Consider the following 17467-nt stretch of genomic DNA (forward strand, 5'->3'; position numbering starts at 1 on the left):
AAATATCTACCATAACTGGATTATCAACACCCTTAATAATATTGCGCCCCTAACCCTGAACTCTACCAAAGAACTCTTTTCTACAGTGAAGAAATTGAGTAAACTCCCTGGTCAGAAAAATATGGCTGCAGACCAAGACTTCTGCAACCCGCTAGCAGACTCCTTTCAAGCACAAGTTAAAACAGTCTCAGACCTTTTTCTATCCACCCGTCAGGGGTCGGAAGGGCACTTAAATGGCCCCCCTCCACCATGATAGAGGGTCCGAGTGGTGTAGATATGCTAGCAGTTTCTAGCTCTTGTCTGTATGCTTTCAACACTCTCTCAGAAACTCAGGTCATGACAATTCTCGGCCAAACGAGATCAGGCTCCTCGCGGGACCCTTGCCCCCTAAGATACTTCACCTGGTCCTGGGGATCACTACTAGCTATACCACACAAAACAGGAGGTAGGGTGAAAAAACGGCTACAATCCACTAGCAATTGCTGATTGTTTTAAAGAAAGCACACATGTTTTTAGAAAACTGCCCTCACCCACAACAAGTTGTGGCATGCTTCATCATCGGGCTGCTACTGACGCCTCTGCGCAAACCAACGCTAGAGGCGGAGCAATAGGGAGGGGTAGACAGTACAACAATGATACAAACAAAAACAAAAGAAGGCTGGATCCTTAAGTGCAGAAAAAATGAGTCTTAAAACTGACCCGGGGATATCTCTCTAATACTTTTATTCCTGGATTCCCCTGTCAGAATAAAAAGTTATATATATGTGTGAAAGACTATATACCCAAATGGATGGTGGCGGAGTGAGTTCATTAGGTGCTCTCCACCCCTCCATTCTGCATAGCAGTCGACATGTTTCTGCCGGTTCAAAAAACTAAATCTCCGGCATTCCTCAGGACAATTTGATCCACATGCCCTTTTGTTAAACCCCTGTTATTCCCACTGTTGTGGGTTATACTCCACCTGTGAGTCTGGAGTTCCTCTTATAACTTACTCCTTCAGAGAGTAGGAACTGAAAGAAAGAATACGGATATAACTATCCACATAAAACAAAGACATAATCACGTGTGCTCTCAGACAAACAACAGAAATTGCCAATCACCCATTTGGTGTAGCCAGAATTCTAGTCTATGTGGTATTAACTCTACCATCATAGTATAACAGGCAAACATTGGCCCATGCAGTGGTATCTTCGGTGCACACTCATTTTTGTGCTCAATACCCAGTCAAATAAAATTCCTTATATATACTATTTTTGTGCATCACACACAAGGAGAAACATGCCGAAACACATGTGATAAAATATCTCTCATCACCTCCACATGTATTCCAAGGGTATTCAGGTTTTACTACCCTCATCTTAGACAAAAGATCTTAATTATATCTGGGATCATGCGATACCCCGATGTCACCATAGCTTACCAGAGTTTATTAGGTAATTCGCTTAAAAAGGCACTGGAGAAGAGAGCGACCCTCTGTAGTCAAACACTGCGGGGGGGAGACAAAGTGTATTCAATTCCTCGACTTCTGATTCATATCGGTTAGCATATACCAACACACGATATTTCACCCGTGTTTTTAAATTCTTTTGATTACATATATATGACAAGCCTCATATCTTGTTTTGTGCCATTACCCTTTTTCCAAATCACGTTGGGACCTCGATGACTATAATGGGTCCGTATATACATGTATCTCTATCCCCCTCACTCACCCATATATATAGAGAGTGCAGGGGCAGTACTTCACTCTCCTGAATGAGGCCTCTATATATTCCGCACATTCGAGTGCAAAGATAATATCCTCGAATGACTCCGGCATAGATGTAATCAGCCCCCCTCCATAATTGGCCTAATCCCCCTCTTACTTCGTCAAGAGTGGTGCGCTGCCTCCTGATTCAGTCTCTCCTGGTGCCGTGCAGACTGCCTGAATATCGCGCTCCCCGTATTTACTCTTCCGCTATGGAATCACGTGATGCGTGCGAGTGACGATGCACGCAACACGTGACCCTGCGGCGGGGCACGCGATCTGCGGCGCAACTATACCGCTAAACTTTCTTGGTGAGACCCAAGATGGCGGAACTCATCATGTAGTATGTATCGACCTTTTTTCACGGAGTAAAAAAAGAGAGAAAGAGGGGAGACTCATGAATACTGGAATCTTTTCAATGCAGAACCTAGACCAATACCCTCACTAGTATGTTCAGATCTATTTCCCAATAAATGAAATTAATGTATGTACAACCTATTGTCGCAAAATGTAATTTGAGCAACAGCAGCTACACCCTAAGGGATGCGCTCATTAATCAAGTTGTAATTTCAGGTCATGATTTCGGGAACGGTATTGCCAGTACCCCTACTCACAAATTTTTTTTGATAGAATATTTTATGATTGAATGTTTTTTCTAATTATTGATTATAATTCTTCTATTCAATCAAAACATACCCCTCACCTACTATGTCTGTACATCTCTCTACTCCATAGGTTTACCCAATGCCTCATTTCCTAATCCTGGGTTACTTTCTCCCTAGGGTAGACCACGGTATATCGTCATTAAGTCCCGTTTCATGACTTCTAGTACGATACACCCACTTCTGCTCCCGTACAAAAAGGACTTGTGAGGGATCCGTTATTGAAGATCTAATAGTGGGTTTGTCCAGTACAGTCCAGAATATGTCACTACTAGCTACCTTACTGACATCTTTAACTGTATCTTCTCCAATGGGTATTTTCTGATACCATGGAAGAAGGCATCCATCCTCCCCCTCCTGAAGAAAACGAACCTGGATAACACTGATCTAAGCAACTACAGGCCGATTTCCCGACTACCCCTTCCAGCTAAAGTCATTGAGAAGGCCATGAACACAGAACTCAACCGGTTTATAAAGGACAATAATCTCCTAGATAGGGCCCAATATGGTTTAAGGAGCCAGCACATCACAGAGCTGGCCCTGATTAATGTGTTGGAGGAAATAAACAAGGTCTTGGATAGGACTGGGAAGACCTCCCTGATCCTCTTAGACCTCTTGGAAGCTTTCGACATGGTGGATCATGATCCTCCTAATAAACCAATTGTTTTCTGTAGGGATCAGAGGCAAGGCTTTGGCCTTTCTGAACTCCTTTCTGCCTGACAGGGAGCAACGAGTGGAACTTGGTGGATATACATCATCCTGGTTCACCTTTCCATGTGGGGTGCCACAGGGCTCCTCCTTGAGCCCTACACTTTTCAATCTTTATTTTGCCCCCCTTTGTTCTCTTATTAGGTCTTTCGGTTTCAAGATGTCCTAAAACTGCTTGAGGCTGAACACAGGGAAAACCGAGGTACTCCTGTTTGTGCAAGATACCTCCTTTTGGCAACCCAACTGGTGGCCTCAGGAAATGGGAGAGATCCCTACTCCCACCTCCAAGGTGAAAAATCTAGGAGTCTATTTTGACACCAAGTTGTCCTTCAAGGGGCAAATAAACGCACTTACCTCTGCATGTTTTTACTCGATCAAAATTATCAGGAACATTCTCCCCTACATCCCATTAGAACTTCAGAAATCGGTGGTTACAGCCTTGATCCTGTCTAGAATAGATTACTGTAGTAGGCTGTTTTTAAATATACAGTCACGTCTCCTCAACAAAATGCAAGTTCTCCAAAATGCAGCAGCTCGCCTTCTTCTTGACATTCCGAAACATCAATCAGTGGCCCATGTCCTTCCAATTCTGCACTGGCTTCCAGTTAAAAGAAGGATTGAATTCAAGGCCCTCTGTATCGCCTTGAAAATACTACATGGCCAGGGCCTGGAATATCTCCCAGACAAATTCAAGTGGTATATTCAAGAGAGGCAGCTGCGCTCTGCGACAGCTGCAAATCTGTTCATCCCCAGGGCCAAAACGGCTTCCAGGGATGGGGGATAAGCTTTATTCTAGGCACAGCCAGATTGTGGAATTCCCTCCCACTGACACTAAAGACAGAAAATAATCAACTGGGATTTCGTAAACTTTTAAAAACTCAGCTTTTTAACAACTAGCCCGTCACAGCATGTTCATTTTCCACTCTGGTCAGTATATCGGGGGAGCCGCCATGCCTAGACACCTCTGGGTATTAGCCTGCGTTATAAATTTAATTTTCCTTATTAGTCAATATGTATGCCCTTAACACTGACAACCCTGATCTTTTTTTAAACCTCCATTCCCGACTAGATAGCTTAGAGGTGGACCGTTTTATTATTGAAGGGATCTTAATTTATCACTTTGTTTGCACACCAATTTCACTAGCACGCACCGATCTGACAAACCCAGGGTCCGAGAGGCACTCCGTCACATCATCGACACTTATATGCTGCATGATGCATGGCGTACCCATCACACTACCCAATCCGGATACACCTTCTATTCGGCGCCTCATTCGTTCTGGACTAGATTAGACTATTGGCTATTGTGGGCCATAGCTCACTCGTGCATATCTGAGGTAACAGTGTTTTCTAGAACACTCTCAGATCACAGTCCAATCTTATTTAACCACTAAACTTCGGATTTCATATAGAAGTGGCCTTGAGTTCAGCTGGTGTTTCAACAATGATTTGTTTCGGGACCAAGTTTCCGTACTGAGCTTCATAGGTCCATTCTTGAATATTTTAAGCACAATGCCGGAACTGTGCCCTCACAGGTAACCTTGTTGGAGGCTTTTAAGGCCTTCATCAGAGGGAAGTCTACCTCTAAGCAGGTGGTTATTCTTAGAGATATCCGCATGCAATTAAGCCAGATTGAAACGAAACTGCAGGAGCTGGGGCGTAGCTAGTGGACTGATCAAGTGCCTGGACTGACTCGACGGGCAGAACTACTGGCCAGATATCGCGAGTTGGCAGAACGGGAAACCGCATATCTGAGTAAACACTCCCAAGCTCGTCACTATGGTGAATGCGAGCGACCTGGCTTCATCCTTGCTCACCTTCTATGCCACAACTTATCAGTCAATTATGTCGCAGAACTCAGAGCGAAGAATGGAGAGGCCATGAAGGGCACAGAATGTATCATGGCCACGCACTGTACTTGCTACCAAAATTTGTACTCTTCTCAGGAAACTAATGACACTCTCAGCATACCTGGTGGATGTTGCCATGGTATGGCTTGAGGATAGTCAGAAACAATTTCTCACTGAGCCACTTACCCTAGGGGAGGTGATCCAAGCTATTGACACTCTTGATGGCTCAAAAGCATCTGGGCTCGAAGGACTAACTGGGACATTTTATAAAGCATGTGAGCAACAACTGGCACAGAGATTGTTGACATTATACAATGAGGCCATGCAGATCGGCACTTTACCCCCCACACTCCAAGAAGCAGTCCTCCCCTTGCTGCTGAAACCCGGTAAAGATCCTGATAATTGTGTGTCATATCGCCCACTATCGCTGGTAAAATTTAGATGATAACATTTTGGCCAAGGTGCTAGCAACCCGATTAGCCTTGCTAATGGAGCAGCTTGTCTCCTCTGCACAGTCTGGGTTCGTTCCACAGCAGTCCACTTCCTTGAATCTCCGTACTGTTTTTGCCTTGCTTCATAAAATTTCTCCTGTTGTTCCAGCTGCAGTGGCATTTTTTGACTCAGAGAAGGCCTTCGACTCCCTCGAGTGGTCTTTTCTCCGGGCTGTGCTAGGCAATCTGGGCATTCCCCCCCCCCCCCAGTTCATATCACTAATTATGCTACTATATTCCAATCCGAAGGCCCACATTAGAGTGAACAGTGCTATATCAGATGCATTCCTGATTCTGCACGGTACTCAACAGGGGTGCCCATTATCCCCACCTTTTATTTATGGGATGCAGGAGCGCCACTTGCATCACGGGTTCCGACTCACCCATGGGCCTCTACTAATATCACTGTATGTGGACAACATTTTCATATTCATCCGCAACCCCCACCTCAATCTCCCCCTTCTTATGCAGGAGATAGCCAGATTCTCGGGCCTCCATATAAATTTGGCCTAATCAGATCTGTTCCCATTCCCATTACCAGAAGCGATGCCTCCTACACCGGCTGAGCTCCCATTTAAACGGGCACCTGATGGAACTAAATACTTGGGCATCCACATCCATAGAGAAAAGGAGTAGGTACTACAAAGAAATTAGGGGCCAGCTCTGTCGGATCTCAATGCACAGGTGGAGGGTTGGATAAAACTCCCTTTGTCAATAGCTGGGTGAGTTGCGATGATAAAAATGGTCGTTCTGTACCTCTTCACTAACATCCCTATTCCCTTAACACAGCACTTTTTCAACACACTAAGGGGAACCCTTTTGTGATTAATATAGGATGTTGGGATACACTTACAATCCCTTATGAGCACAGGGGCCTAGGTGTCCCTGACCTACATTTATATTATCTAGCAGCTCAATGATAATTACATATACCGTTGGTACCATACTGACGGTCGGAGACCATAACTGCACACTGACAGAGTGATTCTTGATGGAATCACGCACACCCAGATTCTACCCAAGATAATCCTACTCGACGATATGGACATACAAATGGTGTCCACTACCTGTTGGGCATTGCGCTGTATGCGCCGCACATTGGGAGGTGGCCCCATCCCGCTGCATGACAACCCTTGGATCCCGCTTGCTAGGGAGAAACCAATGCACCCTTTATAGGTATGACCTCCACACTATAGGTGACTTGTTCCCTGATGGACATGTTACACCCCTTTTGGAGGGACCATGGAACCAATTTATTTTCAGGAGACTGCGGAACATGTTACGATCGCTCCTCCCTTCCTATCCCCTTCCTCCTGATGACTCTGCCCCACTGACTCTAACAATCTCGACTAAAGAGGGAGGACGCATGAATTCTAGACTATATAGATCCTGTCTCTAACTAAAACCCGACACTACTAATAGGGTGCGTGAGGTTTGGGTGGCAAACTTCACTCTACGCTATGCCTCTCCACTAGACTCCACTGTACAACACTTGACCACACTCAGTGGCACTGTAGGACACTCCACTCAAGGTTGCTTCACACTACAATGCTCTACTCTACACAACTCCACTCTACAACACTCTATTACACTCTATCTCACTGTATAACACTATAATACATTGTATGCCCGTACTCTCAACTGTACAACACTCTACTCCACTCTGTTCCACTGTACTACACTCTACTCTATGCCAATCTACAACAATCCTAGATACACTACGCAACTCCCTCTAGGCCACTCCACCCCACTTTACTCCACTGTAATCTATGACACACTACTTCACTCCACTCTATGACACACTACTCCCATCTACTCCACTCAACTCTACTCTACTGTATGGCACTGCACTCTACACCACTCCACTCTACCACACTCTACAGTGTACTGTACGCCACTCCACTCTACTCCCCGTTATTACACTCTACTCCACTTAACGACATTCTGCGTCCCTTCACTCTACCATACAAACCTCCACTCGATAGCATTCCACTGTACACTAGTGTAATCCAGTCTATTTCTTTAACATCCACACATATGTATATGTGTGTTTTTATACACAAATATATTTATGTATAGTCAAGTAATGGAAAGGATCATACAGTAAAGCATAATTCATTTATCAATTATAAACAGTCTCTCCAGATCCACGAAAATTGCACAAAATTATTGTGCAAGGAGTCTTGAAATCTCTTTTTCATCAATTATTCTTTATTTTCTTTTTCAGTCAAATTCATTGTTGTGTGGATTCTGCACCTACACAGAACTATGCGCAGGAAACAAGACCTCCGTATATAGGGGTGTACCAACCAATCACCTTAGTACCCAAAATCCCAAAACCGACTAGCTATAGTGTCTCATTCGTTCTCCTCCAAAAATCATGAAGCTACAAATGATTAGACAACCCAGAACACAACACTCCCGACTCTCTCAGAAATGGCGGTAGCAAGACATACCCTTTCACTCGCTCACTCGCTCACTCGTACTTGTCCACAATAAGAATTGGCAGAGTCACTGTAATAGTTCAAAATGTATATTTCAACTATCGTGCTCTACAATACAGTATACGAGCCACTACCAGCAGCAGAATGCATAAACTCAGAACAATTAGCATTGTTACAATCCCATAGAATACAAAGGGGGAAACTATTTTATAAAGATTGTGGAAAACTGACTATAAGGCCTAACCACCCTCCCCTTGGCTGGAATAAGTTTATTTATATTAAGGAATATAAATATTAAGGAAGATATCTAGGCTTTGACAGCGGACCCCATACCTTAAAGCCTGGATGTATTGTTTACATCATAGGAGCAGCATAGTTCTTCTCCATGGAAAGGCTTTCTCCAAGTGTGTGTTGAAACAACATGCATCCCTGTAAAATCAAAGCACGAGTCTCCAGCATTACAGCTGTGTTTAGCATGTTATGTCTAGGTGCTAGGGACTGACCAGAACAGAATAACAAGGGGCATTGTTTATCGACCTTGTACAACGTGTTCAGACTAACTCCAAGAACGCAGCAGAGAACGTGAAAAGCAGGCAGTTCTCTAGTGAAAGGCATAAACAGAGTCTTGCAAAAACAAAGTCATGTGGTAATGTGCGCAAAAGCAGCATCATGGCAGCAAAGCTCATGCTAACTTAGCAATGTCAACAATGTCCCTAAGGGCCATATAACAGCATCAGCCCAGCCAACGCGTTTCATCCAAACATGGACTTCCTCAGGGTTGGAAATATCTTTTATAGATAGCTGAAGCAATCTTCTAATATACTTTGTTAAGTGAATATGCTGGTAGTCCCCGTAGCGTCAGTTTGGTCAAGAAAATTTAAATATTATTGCCTTATATCCATTCTTGCATACTCTCCGCTCGAGTATGGAAAGCCATCTTTCTAGCTGTGGTGTATTTATGTACATTGTTAAATAATTAATGTAATTTATTTAATTTACATTATATTAATTGTATATATTATTATTTTTGGATTATATTACTCTCTGCAATATTTTTTTTAAATATTTTTGCAATCTTCATTAGTATAGGAACACAATATTGTGGTAAACAATATTTTGAACACAATATTTTTGTTAGCACCCCAACTTCCACGGATGTGGCCCAATGGCCCCCAGATAGGGGCCTGAAATGGTGAATACTTAGGTCTTCATATTGAGTGCTAAATTCCATTAGATGTGTCTTGCAGCACACTCAAGTTTGAGAAGGCTTGTTTATGAGGGCTATTGAAGGGTCCTTTGGGTAATCTGCAAGTCGTGATGCTGCATAAACGAAGGCTCTGGCTTAGATCTACAAGGTTTGTTTTCACACCAACAGATGACACAAGTGAACTTAGTTCAATGCACCAGCGCTTGAATGTGAAAGACTGGTGCCAACATAAAGTGGTGCAGCGGGGGGGGGGGGGCAAATGAGAAAATAAAAGCGCTCACCTGCTACTTGGTGTTCCTCTCTTCCGGAAGTCCCTAGGCCAGAACAGGCTCCCAGACTCCCCACCCAATCCAGAAGCTGCCCTCATTCTGTGAGAACAGCACCTGGATTGGTCTGAGCGGCCTAGTTAGTTGCTCACTAGACTGGGAGCCTGTGTCATTTCACCACCAAGTTGTACAATACAGCTGGGTTGGAAAAATCTAAGTGTGTGTGTCAGTTTGGCTGGCCTAAAATGGCCATCTCTCCACTCCTCCTCCCAGTCCCTGTACTGTCAAGAAAGGATTGCCTGGTCCCACCCTAGACTCGGCCGCATTGGCTGCCAGTGAAAACTAAAATGATGAAAGAATTGTTTTATTATTGTTTTATTTTTTATTCTGCAGTGGGGCGATTCTCCTCTGCTATTACAGAGGCTCCACCACTGCTAACAGTCCTCAAACAGGGATTCAGAGACGCAGTAGTAATTTGAGAGCCCAGTGTTGTTCTTTTCAATATCACACACAATCACTGCACTAAGATAAATTCTTTTATGTGATCACTAACAGAGTATCGGAAACAAAAATATTGTGTGGACAGAATTTCATGTCAAAAATATCAAGGACCAAACTATTGAAAAGGTAAATGCAAATAGATAAGTATAGATTTACTATTCTTAACTCCACATCTATGTACTTAGATGATATATGGTATTGTCAAGGTACATATATGTGGAGTTATGTATAGTTAAACTTTGCTTACCTATTGAAACCTAACTTCATGATATTTTTGTCCTCAATATTCTTGGTAGGAAGGTAAATAGAGAGGGGCCCACAGACCAAAGGGACAGGGCTCTGTGTAAGACTAAAAAGTCAAAAACATCTCCTTTTGGGACCTTAATCAACCACAACTTTGTTTCTCCAAACACTCTGTGGGAGGGCAGGTCTGATAAACAGACGCAGAGGCTGAATATACTTTCCAAATGTGCGCTTTTTATTATCAGTGATTGGGGCAGCAGATGATACGCATGGTGTTTCTTCTCTCTCTCCTTTTTGGTCCGTCCTCGTTGAGCTTGGCTGGGGATTGGATGTTGTTGGACCCGGCTCTTCTGTCTCGTTGGTGTTACCCGGAGGCTCATAAGATAGGAGAAAAGGTAGCCGTCAATCACTGTTTGATGGGGGAGTGAGAATTAAGGGACTACCAGTCACCACACCAGGAGTGTTGTTGTTGAAGTGTTCAGTGTTCAGGGTATATTGGTTCAGAAGCTCTCTTAGACACTATAGCTTGGGGGGGTTGTGAAAGGATGAATGCAAGCGGGCTTCATAGGGCAAGTGCTATCTCAGAGTCAGCAAAAGAGGATAAACTGTGCTAAGCGAAATGGTAAAAACAAAGAGGTGCAACAAAGAAAGAGAGTTGCGCCACACATGAGTATCTATGCAGGTCGTGAATTTTATATTCTCCTACACTGTACCTGTTAACTAGACCACCTCCCACTGCCCTCGTACCCTCCCCCACTGTCCCCAGAGACCCAGTCACTCACCGGCTCCGCCGCAACTCTCCTGAGTTGCGGCCGCTCTACAGCCTCCTCCAGTGGATACCACCACTCCTCGCTCCACCGCTCGTCCAGTTCCTCGTTCTCTCCAATGACGTCTTTGTTCCTCGGTTCTTCCTCGTTCTCTCCAACGCGGTCACCATCTTCGCTTCGCGGTTCCTCCTCATCCTGCTTCTTGCTTGTCTCCACTCCCCCGTCGGTCGATGATGCCCCTCCTTCATGCCGACTCCCTTTCATTGGACACGGGAAACTACTTCCGATGTCATCTCCTCCCACTTCCGGTCTTAGGTCTTGGTCCCGCTGTAGGGAGATAGGACAGGTGGGTGTGTTTCGTTGCTTTTCCCCCGCCTTCTGGAATGTGACTCTTGGGGATCGGACTTCGAGGGAAACAGCGTTTCTATAGTGTGGGTCCTCAACATCAGGTAAGAACGCGGTCCCCGCGTTTCCCTTCTCACACACTCGTTCAAACATTCACCACAATGGACTCAGACATAATTCCTTAACGTCCACAACACTAATCAAGTCAAATACCACAAAAAGTGCCACATTGTTCAGATCTTTAATGCCAAATCTTTACACATTACATTTAGGGCAATAAATAAAATGTACAAAAGCTGTACAAAAGTGAACCAAATCACTTGAAATCATCAATCAAAAACCAAATATATTACATAAAAAATGACTAAGATTCATACACAATAGAAAGATTTTTTCAAAAAGAGGGAGCACACACCAGACTATTATATCTGTCTTTGCATCATGCAAATCTGTGTGAATGAAGAATGGGACACATGATTGTTCAAAAGATCATCATCTATTTTATCCATGTGTTCATCGGATTTAGCATAACCTAAGAGTCAACATGTTTTGGTGGTTAACACAGACTTTGACCACCTTCTTCAGGACCACAAGATATCTCCCATACATGAATACATAATATTAAAATACCTCAAACGAAAGTGAGAGTTTTTCGTGTTCAAGTGGCTCAATTGTCATATGAATCCAATCTCTTGTGTTAAGCCCAATTCTTAATGTGAAAGGATCCATGGCTTCACAAGTGGGCTCAATCGCTTAAGCGCTTGATAGATCACCCACCTAATTGAGCTGTAAAGCTACAGAGATTTGCAGTTTCACACTGGGGAAATATAGCCCTTCTTTGTGCCAATAGGACCTGTATTTTCAATTCACAGGCTCTAGGTTCCCAGTGCCTCAGGGATTCCGTGCTGCTTATATACATTTGCATGTCGTAACAGGATTTTCTAGCAAGATTCTTGACACAATATTTTGTCCCAAAGTATTTGTATTCCCACCATTCTGTCTAAATCCCTATTATGATTAATACAGGGTTTATTTCAACAGGTTCAATCTGTGGCCTAGCACATGTAAAATAAGCACACATAATAGTATTACAGTATTTATGCAGCACTTCAAAAAGTAATGAAGTGAAAACAAAACACAAGAAAAATCCCACACTAATCTCAAAAAATAAATTCAACTTTAAGAAAAAACAGATAATAGAACCAGAAATATGCAATTTAAAAAGTTTTGAAGAAAAGTAGCTCTTAGAATGAAGAAGCACCAATTGCGTATAACTGTTAGTGGAAAATGGGGTCCAAGTCACAAAGGCTTACCACAATGGAGCATGAGTCGGATACAGGACTGAGTCAGGTCCTGGGTTATAAAGTATCTTGTGTCCTGGGCGTAGAGATGACATTGGGCTGTGTGGTGTTGCTGTCAAGGACAAGTCGACGAGCACTTGAGGTCCTGCATCAAGATGCGTTGTGTTGCGTTGTGTCAGTTCTGTTGAAGCCGCCAAACACAGCTGTGATGCAGGCAATGGGATGCCTTACATTGAGGTCAATGAATCTGCTAATGTTGCAAGAACTTGCATCGAGATGCATCACGCTGAGTCGAGACGCGTCGAGCTGGGCCAATTGTTGACCTCAAGATGTGGTGCGCTGGGTTGGTGCTAGTGAAGCCGCCAATCAGAAGCTATGATGTTCAGTCCATTAAGGACTCAAAACATTGTTTGTGTTTGAGATTGTTCTCTATTAAGTCCTTTTTGATGGGCCCTATAAACAGGTGAACAGTGTGTTTACTACCAGACTACTGCTAGAGCAAAGACAGCTGATCAGCTCAGGGGTTGGAACCACAAAGTAATGGCTGGATACATTTAAAAGAAAATATCGAGCACTTTCGGCTTCCCCTGAATGAATCAGTTATTTCATGATAGAAGCAACACGAGAGAATATTCAGGATAATTAATCCAAACATTGAAAATAAGATTCTTAATGCTATAATTGATGTATTCTGATTCTTACCCTTGCAAAGCACAGTGAGGTCAATTTAAATGCCCCTGGTTTTTAATTGTACAATATGAGGATAGCTTTCTGGAGAGTGGAAGAGTATTACCTGCATTCCTATAGCTGGAGGGAGAATACCCAGACACTGAGGTGAGAAAGAAGAGATCAAGCTACATTTAGAAATTCCAAGAGGCCTTTTGTTTAATCAAGGAGTTGCAGAATACTCCTCCTGAGCAAAGTCTCCTGGTGGATGGCTGTAGCAAGGGCTAGGACGCCAGCCTCAGCTTTTCCAAAGAGTTATAGCTTCTAGGACAGACCTGTCATCTGCCTGTCTCCAATCGCTGCAGCAGGAAGATCCCAAACCACATGTTGTCCACGGTGTAAGTGTTGAAGCTCAGAGTCACCTCCAGTGTTTCCTATAATGAGAAACATCATCCTACACAAAGGCTGCCTCTCCACAGTAGTCTGAGAAAGATACTTGAGATTAAACATCTTCATTATTTTGCTCACAGATTATGAATATTAAAGGTTAACCCTTAAAAAATAAGGAAAGCAAGATATTACTGCAATGCATTAGCCATAATATTTGGTATCACAATAGAAAAATACTGACAAACACAAGGGAGGGTACAATTTGGCAGAAAAGATCTGTGTTCACCCCGTCAACATAAGACCATGTAAAATTATACCCTGGCAAGTTTTAAACCTCAAAACATAGTGGATAACAAATTCAACAGCCCATATAGGCCATGATATTTGGTATCTCTTAAAGGAACTAGAAATGAAAGATTGTGAAATGGTATCAAAAGTGCTAAAACACGTTGTAATCTGCTGTCAAATAAAAGGCAATTTCAACTTGTCAATGGTTAAGAGGTCTGCCTTGAAACACAAGGGGATATCAGATAATATTACACCAATGCATGATCCGTAATATTTGGTATCCTCATAAATAGAAACAGTGGAAAACACAAGGTGTGATTTGTCACAAAAATTCTGTGTTCATCCTGCCAGCATAAGACCATATAAAATTGTAACCTGGTAAATTTTAATCCAAGAAACATAGGGGATACCAAATATTACAGCTCATTGGTGACATTATATTTGGTATCCTGTAAAGGAACCGGATGTAAAAGCTTGTGGAATGATATTAAAAGTGCTAAACTATACTGTAATATGCTGTCAAATAGAAGTCAATTTGAACATTGTCAATGGTGAAATGGTAACCCTTGAAAAGGAGGGTATAAAAAATATTACAGCAATGCTTGAGCCATAATATTTGGGTGCCGATTACGATCCGTTAAAAACCGCGTACGAACCGTCGGTCGGAGCGAATTCCCCGTCCGACTCGTACCCGGTTGTAAAACTTTACAAACATGGAATTACGATTCGCACGGAAACACCATTTCCGTACGAATCGTAAAAAACACCGACCGACGAAAATATACATACGAATGTGATCCGGGAATGCTGCGACGTGACGTCGGGACGCTTTCAGGCAGCGTTTCACGAACCAGGAATTACGATTCGAACCGACAGCAGTCCGGACGGCAATATTTTCACGGCACCCAAAAAGTGCCGCAAAAGCGAAGTACGGCGCGAATCGACCAGAGTAGGTGGCCCGGTACGCGCCGACCCCCCCCCAGCCCCCGTAGGTACGCGCCGACCCCCCCCAGCCCCCGTAGGTACGCGCCGACCCCCCCCAGCCCCCGTAGGTACGCGCCGACCCCCCCCAGCCCCCGTAGGTACGCGCCGACCCCCCCCAGCCCCCGTAGGTACGCGCCGACCCCCCCCAGCCCCCGTAGGTACGCGCCGACCCCCCCTGTGTGTACACCTGTGTACGGTGCGTACCCCCCGTGTACGTTCGAGTCGAACCCTCCCGTGTACGCTCGAGTCGAACCCCCCCGTGTACGTTCGAGTCGTACCCCCACCCGTGTATGTACGGTGTGTACCCCCAGCGCTACGCGCTGGGGGTACGCACCGTACATACACGGGTGGGGGTCCGACTCGAGCGTACACGGGGGGGTCCGACTCGAGCGTACACGGGGGGGTACGCACCGTACATACACGGGTGGGGGTTCGACTCGAGCGTACACGGGGGGGTCCGACTCGAGCGTACACGGGGGGTTCGACTCGAACGTACACGGGTGTACACACAGGGGGGGTCGGCGCGTACCTACGGGGGCTGGGGGGGGTCGGCGCGCACCTACGGGGGCTGGGGGGGGTCAGCGCATACCTACGGGGGCTGGGGGGGGTACGGCACGTACCGGGCACCTGTTTGGACGTCTCCATGGTTGTTATGGGAGTTCGGTGCGGACGGTCTTTTCACCATACGGTTGTACATTCGGACGCCCGGGATGGATCGTGATTCCCCGGTCGGAGTTCACCTTTCACGTTTGTACGGTGAATCGTACGAGGACGTGTCGGACACATTTTCCGACCCGAGGACGTGTGGGGAAATATTCCCAGTGCGGTTCGTATGGACTTTTTACCATGCGAATCGTAATTGCCAGTTCGTACGGCACTTGTACGATTCGTACGGTAAAAAGACCCGATACGAGTCGTACGGGGACATTTTTTACCGGATCGTGATCGGCACCTTGGTATCCCCATAGAAGGAGATAATGAAAAACAAAAGGAAGGGTGCATTGTAACAGAAAAATGCATCTTCAACCTGCTAACATTAGGACATGACAAATTGTGTCCAGGCTAGTTTTAACCCTTGGAAACATAGGTGATACCAAAAATATTATACTCCTATGAGGCATTAAATTTGGTATCCACCAAAAGAACCACATCTGAAAGCTTGTGTAATGACATATAAAGAGTGAAAAATACTGTAATCTGCTATAAAAATACAACTAGAATTTGTCAGCTGCTAAAATGTAACCCTTGAAAAGTAGAGGATACCAGATATTACAGCAATGCAGGAGCCTTATTACGTGGTATATCCATATTAAAAGATGCTGGAAAACACAGGGCAGGGTGCTATTTGGCAGAGAAATACTGTGTTTACCCAGTCAACAGAAGGCCATGTCAAATTAAATCCTGGTAAACTCTAATCTGAGAAACACAGGGTATACCAAATAGTATAGCTCTTTTGAGGCATTATATTGTGCATGCCCAAAAGGAACCAGATGTAAAAGCTTGCGGAATTAAACCACAAATGTGAAAATATACTGTGGTCTGCTATCAAATAAAAGGTAACTTTAAGTGGTCAATGGCTAAATGGTAACCCATGAAACGTAGGGGACATGAGATATTACAGCAATGCGTGAGCAATAATATTTGGTATCCCCATAGTAAACAATGTTGGGAAGCAAAGGAAAGGGTGCTATTTGGCATAGAAATACCGTGCTCACCCATCCAACATAGGAAAATGTCAAATGGAATCCTGGTAGGATCTACCCAAAGAAACACAAGGGATACTGAATATTATAGGCGGTATTGGCCATTATATCTGGTATATTCTGAGGGAACCGGATGAGAAATCTTGTGGAATGATGTAAAAAATGTGAAAAGACCCTGTAGTCAGCTACCAAATAAAAGGCAACTTCAAGTGGTCAATTTTTAAAGGGTAGCCCATGAAACGTAGAGGATACAAGATATTACAGCAATGAGTGAGCCATGTTATTTGTGACATAGTAAATGATGTTGGAAATGCAAAAGGAAGGTTGCTATTTGGCATAGAAATACTGTGCTCACCCTTCCAACATTAGATATGTCAAATTGAATCCGGGTAAGTTCTATCCCAAGAAACGCAGGGGATACAAAATTTTATAGGCAGTAGATGTCATTATATTTGGTATCTCCTGAGGGAACCAGATGTAAAATCTTGTGAAATGATGTAAAAATGTGAAGAAATACTGTAGTCTGCTATCAAATAAAAGGCAACTTCAAGTGGTCAATGGCTAAAGGGTAATCCATATAACATAGGGGATACAAGATATTACAGCAATGCATGAGATATAGTATTTGGTATCCCTATAGTAAAAAATGCCGTAAAGCAAAAGGAACGGTGCTATTTGACATAGAAATACTGTACTCGGTAAATAGTCATAATATCGAGTTTTTAATATCGATATACAGAAATATCAAGTTTAGTATATCGATGGTTTTAAATATCGATGTTCTGCATATCGATGTAAAAAATATCGTTTTTAAATACTGTCAAAAATATCGAAGTATGTAAAATCGATTGTAAAAATATTGTGATGTTAAAATATTGTTATTGTATTATATTTGGATGTATTT

This window comes from Triturus cristatus, chromosome 9 (genome assembly GCF_964204655.1).
Source record: "Triturus cristatus chromosome 9, aTriCri1.1, whole genome shotgun sequence".
NCBI lineage: Eukaryota > Metazoa > Chordata > Amphibia > Caudata > Salamandridae > Triturus > Triturus cristatus.